Source organism: Juglans regia, chromosome 7 (genome assembly GCF_001411555.2).
Source record: "Juglans regia cultivar Chandler chromosome 7, Walnut 2.0, whole genome shotgun sequence".
Taxonomy (NCBI): Eukaryota; Viridiplantae; Streptophyta; class Magnoliopsida; order Fagales; family Juglandaceae; genus Juglans; species Juglans regia.
Window position 1 is genome coordinate 1,593,771 of NC_049907.1, and position 9,614 is coordinate 1,603,384.

Here is a 9,614-nt window from a genome sequence, read left to right on the forward strand (position 1 = left end):
TAGGATATACGAGGGTGACTTTGCAATGACCCTCTAAATTGTTGTCCTAGCAATTTGGTTTTTTCATTAATGCCAATTAATGATTATTTTTCCTAGTTTCTGTTGGTTGGGTTGTCTGATCTATATATGTAGGAAAGAAATTATCTAAAGCTCGAATAATAAATATATATTTTAATATTAATTTAACGTATCTATCTTACTCGTTCCTGCTTAAAATTTTTATCGCTTTTTATAGAACTAATATTAGGCATTTCCATTTTTCCTTCCTAATTCCATTGATTTTTGTATTTTTTTTTTTTTGTAAGGAATGGTAATTTAAGGAGGGTAAATGATATTTGTGCATTTTTTTTTAAATGAGTAAATTTTGTGACGCACATGAATAAATTATTTTTTTAACGGTAGATCGACTTATTATTATTTTTTTAAAAGTGACAACGAGAGACTTGTATATTTTAAAACTATATTTAGAGTATGAAAAAATCTTATTGCAAGTAAGTTTGTGCACCAATATTGATATGTAATATATATGTTTAATGAAACGATATGAATTAAAGATAAAAATAATTTTTATAATATAGGAGGTTTTCTTCTTCTCTCAAAAATTTTTTTTTCATTTTTTTAAAATAAAAAAAATTATTAGTACACAATATAGTGCACGAACTTACTTGTATCTAACAAAACTCATATAGTATTATTTTGTAAGGAGATTACTGGAGGAGGGGTGGGAGTAGTAGAATATACAAAGGGGGTGGTTGGACTGAAGCTGGTGGATGATAGGTAGAAAAAGGCATAGAGTGGCGACCCAATAACTAATTGCAAGTGAGAAGTCGCTTTTCCTTCTTCAATTCAGCTTTGGTTCCTACGGAAGCTCTTTGAATATTTTGCTTTTCTTAAATGAGTAGTTACCTTTGAGGGAGACAAAGTACCTGCAACATATTCCAGATGGAAAACATGTTATGGAAAATCAGAGAATTTTGACTGCTTATTGAAGAAAAAAAAAAAAAAAACAGGGGGATTTAGCCAGAAAACTAGTCAAATTGTACTGAGTGTACCTTGATTATACTTGAGCACAAGTTTCTTCCCATGTTGTAATTGTCCAACCAAGCTTTCTTTTCTTGTGCATGCTACAGAAATCCAAGGCAATGAAACCAATGATTGGGCCCTAACATGTTACATGGAGGCTCAAGAACTGCCACCTGTTACATTTTGTGTTTTTGTCCATTGATAATTTTTTTTATTATTATTTTTATGGAATTATCCACTGATAATCTTACTTGTGGCTATTATTGTCGTTTGCCGCCGTTGAATCAAGTAGTGATTAGGCCTATTGGGTGAGCCCTTGTATTCGGTATGTTAAAAGGAAAATAATAGATATTTTAAAAAAAAATGTGCCCTAATTTTATTATTAATCCTCACTTATAATAGAGAAAAATCGTAGTTACATCCATAGATATCTGGGAAGTACAAATAACCAAAGGAATCCAAACCCAAGTAAAAAAACAATCGAAAACTCCCAACCAGAATACATTATACCCAAAAGGAAAATACTTAACCAATTATATATAAGAAACCAATCTAAAAACTTGCAAGAAAACAGGAACAAGGAAACCGCATACATATAAAGTAAATCAACAAATAAACCAAATAAAGCTTGCCAAGAAGAAACATTACGATATCCGTAAATAAGGAAGACCAAGTTTATCCATACGAAGTAGGCCTTTTAAATTGCTCAGTAGTCTATCTCTATCACTTGTCCAATCCATATCTATATCCCCAGCTCCACTCTTGGCAAGAGAATCAGCCACCGCATTTCGTTTTCGAAAAATATGTTTCACGTAGTACTCTACAGACTCAAAATAAATAAGAAACTCATTCCAGAAATCCTCTAAATACCAAGTATTACAGGCACCCCTGGTGATCCAATCCACAATAATTTGGGAGTCAGTCTCAATTTCTACCCTGTGAAAGCCAAGTTGACAGCACCTCCGAACCCTTCCAGCAAACTCCGCATTTCAGCAAAATTATTAGAGCTCTGACCCAAGAAAACAAAATAAGCCGCACACAAATTACTATTTTCATCCCGAATAACACCCTTGCTCCTGACGGCTCATGATTACCAAAACTACTTCAATCCGTATTAAGTTTGACTCAACCCTGTTGAGGCGTATTCCATCTCACTACATGAACCTTCTTAGGTTTGGGAAGTAAAACCGGTATCTCTAACTGATCTAAAATAGCCACATCCTGATTAGATAACCTCAACACTTTCATGATCATATGCATAATCTGACGAAGCCATAATTTGATAGCATGCCAAACATACTCAACCTTGTCAACCTTATCTTCAAACCTAGCTTTGCAACACCTCTCCCAAAGCTTCCAAGAGACTATAGACGGGAGAATGCCAAAAACAGTTCGTAATTGAGAAGACTTACTAGCACAACGAAACCAAAAATTAATTTGATCTTGCCAAGTGTTAAAAATACCCATATGCACATCTAACTGAGTCACAGCCAGACGCCAAATTTGACGAGCAAAATCACTAGTACAAAGCACATAGTTAAGGTCTTCAATGCGACACTCTTTAATTTTAAGCAAAGAGTTCTCAATCATAGTATAATGACCATTAAGAGGGCCCCCCTCCTCCCAGTTATCAAACCGAGTACCTTCTCTCACAATCCACTTAGAACTATTCAAAACATCTAGAATACTACGAACAATAGACTTTCAGAACCGAGTACCCTTGTTAGGCACCAATAAGAATAAGTTATTACCCCTAGCATACTTACCTCTAAAGAAATCCGCCCATAAAGAGTGACCCTTAATGAGACGCCAAGCAAGCTTTAAATGCAAAGCCCACTGAATGTCTCCAAAATCCCGAATCCCCAACCCCCCTTCATCAGTGGGACGACATATATGTTTCCAAGCCTCCCATTTTCTCTTACATTTGCCATCAGACTCACCCCAAAAGAAAGAACTCAAGATCCTGTTAAGCGCCGTGAACACAACCTTAGGGACATGTAAAATAGCTAGGAGATGAGTGACTATACTGGACAACACATGACTCAACAAAATAGTTCTACCACCAGCAGAAAGCATTTTCATTTTTCATCCCGCTATTTTCTTTTTGACTTTCACGCGTAGTTCACAAAAATCAGAGTCCGTAAGTCGACCAACCACAATAGGTACACCCAAATATTTAAAAGGGAAACAACATTCAGTAAAACTAGTAATATTGAGTAAGGAATTTTTCCTACAAACTATAATTTTTTTTTTTTTTTTGAAAAGGAAATAGCACTTTCCTCCTTGTTAAGGACTTGACCCGTCCAATTTTCATAGATAGCCAAAACTTGCATCAAACCTCTCATAGATCTCTTACTCCCGTTAGCAAAAATAACTATATCATTAGCATACATGAGATGGGAGATAAGAGGAGTTCCTCTAGCTTGAGAAAACTGCCAAATTTTACCATTATCAAAGGATTTCTTGAGAAGACGGGAAATCATCTCTTGCATAATAATAAACAAGTATGGTGAAAAAGGATCACCTTACCTCAACCCATGTTCACCTTTAAAGAACCCCAAGGCAGTGCCATTCATCATGATAGAGTACCAAGGTGTAGAAATACACATTCTAATCAACTCACAAACTTGCGAAGAGAAATCAAAAGAAGCCAAGACATGAAAAAGAAAATTCTAGTTAACTCTATCATAAGCCTTAGACATATCAAGCTTAACTAAAACATTACCACCATTCGAATTTTAATGAATAGAATGAACCATTTCCTGGGTTAAGCTAATGTTCTTGAAAATACTACGATCAGGGATGAACGCCCATTGCTCCTGAGAGATTATCTTAGAAATCAAATTTGTCAAATGATTCACAATAATCTTAGCACAAATCTTGTAAATCATTGAGCAAAGACTAATAGGCTTGAATTTATCAAAAGTAGAGGACTTGTCCATTTTAGGAATCTGAACAATAAAAGAAGCAGTATATAATCTGGGGATTGACTGAGTTAGGAAAAACTCAGATATAGTTTCCAATAAATTATTCTTAACAATATCCCAATAGACTCTAAAGAAACCTACTCCGAAACCATTCGAGTCAGGACTACTCTCAATAAGAATACTAAAAATAGCAACCTTTATATCCTTAAGGGAAGAAGATCTACAAATCAGGAAATTATCATCACCATTAATCATAGGAGAAATCAAATCACTTAAATTCGACAAATTATTAGTAGTACTTTGACCCAAAAATTGTTGAAAATAATCCACAACAGCATTATGAATATCGAAAGAGGTATTTAAAACAATACCATTAGCCAAACACATATCATTAACCCTTTTATGCTTCTTAGCATTAAAAGTAGCATGAAAAAATTTAGAATTTTGATCCCTATTTTTAAGCCAACTTTTCTTAGCCATATGAGACAATCTAGTATCCTCTCTACCCATCCAAGTCAATAATTCAAATTTAGAAACCAACAAATCCTTCTCATCCTCAACATTGAAATAGACTTGAAGGCTATTTTTCAGTCTATCAATACATTGCTCTAAATCATTAATAATGACATGAGTCCTACCAAACACAATCTTATTCCACTCCCTTAAAGCTACCTTAACCTTTTTTTAATTTAAAAGATAAATTAAGGAGCCCAAAACCAATCCCATCTTGGTTCCATACCCTATCCACAATACTAAGAAAATCCACGTGATTAGACCACATAAACTGAAATCGAAATGGGCTAGGCCCACACCTGAAAGGATCCTCACCCATTTGAATTGCCAACGGAGAATGATCTGAAGTGGTGCGAGCTAGAACCTAGTAAAAAAATTAAGAAAGTTAGAATCAATAAAACATATATCATCCTTGGACCTTTAGAGCTCATGTCCAACAATCCACAAGATTGAATACACGGATTAAACTCTTCCATAGCAGCAAACGGGAGGGGATGCCCACCTCTTCTTTCCGAGTCATCTTTAATAATGTTAAAATCTCCACAAAGAAGCCAAGGAAGATTACTATTGCCAGTAGATTTCAGGTCCACCCAAAGAGTTCTCTCTATTTGACTGCACTAGGCATACACAATGGTCAAAATAAAAACATGCCCATTCTCCTCCACCTTCACAGTCACAAATTGATTTGACCCAGCTAACCAGTGGACAGAAACATTCGAGCTCCACAACAGCCAGATTTTTCCTTCCATCTCTTCATTAGTAATAAAAGAATCACAACTAAACTTGCTCAAAAGATTTGAAATTTTATCTTACAACAAGAATGGCTTAGCCAATGCTAAAATATTAGGCCTATATTTTTTTATTTATTTTTCTCAATCTCAATTCAGATGTTTTCACTCTCCTAATATTCTAAAAAAGGATGAGACTAATCATAGATTAAGTTTAGAGGGGCAAATTACCGCCCTGGTGGAGCTCATTTTTGGAAACGGACCGACCACAATTCTTGGAATCTATGTTATAGTCCTTTTGCATATCTGCTTTTAACTTGTCTCTCTCATCTTCATTGTCGGATTGAGGTTCATCGGGATTTATGCTCAAATTTTTTGCACGATCAACATCATAAGCCTCCGAATTGTTCTGCTCAATTTCAACCAACTCCACTTGAGATGTCAAACCAAGTCCCATCTGACCCACATCCTTAACCATGAATCCAGGTCCAATGTCTTCCTGTGCTTCCACCAACATGAGTGATGCTGGCCCACCACTAAAACCCACATTGTTCTCTTCGTAAATCACCATGAACGTAGACCCAGCAAGTGGAACACCCACCCTCATGTCTTGCACCTTGCACCTACGGCTAGCAACTTCAATACTGGTTTCTACAGGCACTAAAGGCCCAACACCTACACTCACTTCATTCACTAAAGGCCCATCAACTTGGTTAGTTGTCTCTACACCGATAGGAGTAACATCAGACACCACCATCTCCGATTGAACATGCATGTTATTTCTTGAACCAGCAACCACTTCCTCTGCAATTTTTCTTGATCCACCTTCCATAACGTTTTTCAAATCCTCCACGGCAGCAACAGATTTCACCACCTCATTCTCAATCAAATCAACATCCGAAGTCGCATCTTCCTTCTCAAACAGTGTACCATCTTCTTCCTGTGCACCCGAGGTATTACTCCCTCATTTTGTAACCCAAACCTTCCCTCCTTTTAACTGGTTTTTTTGGGAATCATTTCTAAATCTACAGGTTTTTAGATTGTGGCCCTGAAGTTTGCATGAAGAGCAATATGCAGGAAGAGTTTCATAAATTACCTCTTGCCTCCTGCTTCTGTGCACCCCTGGTTTCCCGATCCAAAAAAAACTTATAAGCTCATTTGATAAGTCAATCTCTAGGCACACATGGGCACCATCAGTTCTAGTCGCACACTACGTTGAATTATCTCTTCGTATGAATTTGCCAATTGGTGCCATGAGGAGCTTTAAAATCGATGAGTGAAAAAAAATTGGTGGTAACCTAAGAAGAAACACCCAAACTGGCATGCAGGAGGGTTCAAATTCCTCATCAAATTCGAGCGTCCAGGCGAAATGCCGATATGGCACTCCGTTCACTTCGCATGATTCCCTGGATAATGTTGTGTTGAAGTCCAAATCATTTGACAACCGGATGAAGACATGTCTTGGTCTTTGTATAGCCGATACAACGAGAACACTGGAAAGGCCCCATTGACAACAGATGAAGGCATGGATAGCATCTAGTGACGGTCGTTGTCAAAGGAATTTTAACACCAACGAGAATCGAAAAGGCTGTGCCATTCTTTCCATCTCTTTCGTAGAGAACAAGAAACATAATTTTCTGTCTATGAGTTTCGACTACAGGAAATGGACATCTATCTCTGGAAACGGTTGCGGCACCACATAATCCAACTCAACAAACGACTTGTGATGAGCTGCTGTGATCGGTAGGGACATCTATCATGGTTGCGGGTCCCTCAAGCTAGAGATCGACAACCATAGCCTCGTGTCACTCGAGCTAGAGACCGACGGCCATGGTTGTAGGTCTCTCAAGCCAGAGACTAGCGTTTTCAATTTGATTTTTTGTGTTATAGACCTAAATCTATATTTTCGAGCCAGATCTAAGTTTTATTATTTGAGTTTGACTTTTTTAGTATTGTGACGTTTATTTTGGTCAAATTTGAGTTAGGTCAATGGGAATGAACATACCAAATAAGGGGATGGGGGGCCATATTGGCCAGGTAGGGGTGGAGTACTATGGGAAGGGCAATTGGCTACTGATCAGCTTTCAATTTCGATTTCCAAGCGTAGAAGCTGTCAAAGTAATACAAGGATAAATCCCAAGATCGAATTCACAGGGATAATGAGAATTAAACAAATATTTCATATTCACAAGACAACATATTACTGTTTATGGTGACAAGAAATTTCAAAAGGATAAGAAAACATTAAACTAAAAGATCTAACAATGAACAAAAAAAGTAAGAAATGAGAAATAAATTTCAAAGGTTGACCCCTAACTATATCAACACCAAAATGGGGGCTATTTACTACGAAAGTGTGGACTGAATTAAGAGTGAAATTATTGGCTGTTCTGGAAGTTCAAGGACGAGTAAAACTAAAAATAAATGTGAATCTATGTTTTTAAAATTACTAAGAACAAAGAGATTTAGAGGAAATGTATAGAAATTGACTTGAACTTGTAAGAAACAATAAAACAAACACTTGGGATGCCATTTTTCGCCCACTAATTTGGTGATAGATTTACTTCTCTTTTCATCTTCTCTCAATCATTCTCTCATTCCTAGAAGTCATGGTCGGATAATATAGCAATGAACCACAATTCTCAGCCTAATAAAACTACTTGACAGATTATAAAACAATTGTAAAATAATGAAAGAAAACTATTAAAATATTGTTACTTGTTCAAGTATCAATTGTGCATTTACGTCTACAACGGAGCTAAACCAAGAACAAAGAACTTCAATCCTTTCTAGATGCAAATTGAAATATAATCCAACAAATTAATCATAAAAATCATAAAACATCAAAGAAAATCCAACCCCAAACAGTCATGAGTTACTCCTTGAATCCCAAACTAAAAATCTAACCTATCATCTCTAGATTAGCAAAATGCCCAAAGGGATTAAATCCCAACATCTCTAGTTACTGCTCTAAACGAAAATGCTGAATACAAAAAAAATGTTACAGACAAAAAATTGTTGAAGACCAAAATCTGCTCTAGACAAAGGTATTCAAAGATGCAAAAATACTGAAGACACTAACTGATCTAAACAAAAAATGCTGAAAGAAAATAAATATCCCTTCGCCTGAAACGAAAAACTCCCCCAGAAAAATATGTTGAAGCCCCCCAAAAAAACTGGGCACCCTGTACCCTCCAATAATTGTACACCGACAGCAATCAAAACGGGGCCCCTCACAAACCCCTTTTGCCAGAAAGAAAAACTGGGCTCCCTCAAGTGCTGTGTCGCCCCTTGCTACCCGTATTGCAATGCCAAAACTGACCCAGCTGAAATGAAGCCTCCTCTGTTGCGCGTGACTCTGCTCTCCCCTTGCTACCGAGTACACCCACACCTCTTTTTGTGCGTTCCATTCTTCCACTAACTATCCGTTGGCTGTCTCACTCTCCACCCTTTATGACTTAGCATGCTTCCTCTTCCAATAATGCCCTCTACTCTCATTCTTTCCAAAAATGCCCTGCACATATAAGTATGACATGACTGTTTAATTATTTTAGAGGTAAATGTGAAACTTTTGTGTGCAAAATATTGGCATCAATTGATTTGGAGTCTGATACTAAAATTTGATGTGTAATTAAGTTGCTTAACTCTTATTTGATGAAACATATTATTCACTTAAACAACTTAATTATGCATTTCCAACACTTTATCAGCTACCTGCATAGCGTGGGTAGCAGACCTAGTTGTAATTTCTCATAGTGAAGAAAAAAGAAAAGAGAAAAACATTCAACCCTCACATGCATCATGATCATGCCCATACACAATGTAATTGTTTGAAAAAGGTCTTAAATCATTTGTGGGTCTATACTTTGAAATAACTAGTTATCGTTATAATTGAAGTCCTTTAAATTTTATTATAAAAAGTAAAAATTTATCTCTTCTAAATAAGGTGAGATCTCAATAACTACATGTCTATATATCATTCTAGTTATTAGGGCTGTAAATGAACCAGTCTATTCGATAGCTCGTTCGGTACTCGTTCGGTTAAACTCGAATCGAACTCAACTCGTGAAAAAAAAAGCTCGTTTGTGAAAGTAGATACTCGCTCAAATTGTAAATGACACATACTCGACAAAACTCGACTCGACTAAGACTCATTAAGGCTCGAGTCAATTTGTTATCTCGACTCGATTAAAACTCATTCATATATTAATAAATATATACATACACCTATGTGTATACACACATACACACATATATATATATATGTAGTAACTAATAATATAAGCATACCACTTTCATAATTAAATTAAATATATAATATGTAATCTAATTACTTATGTCATATAGTGAATATATTTCATAAGTATATTTTATAATTTGTATAATAATTAGTCGATAAAATATATATATACGAGTATTTGAG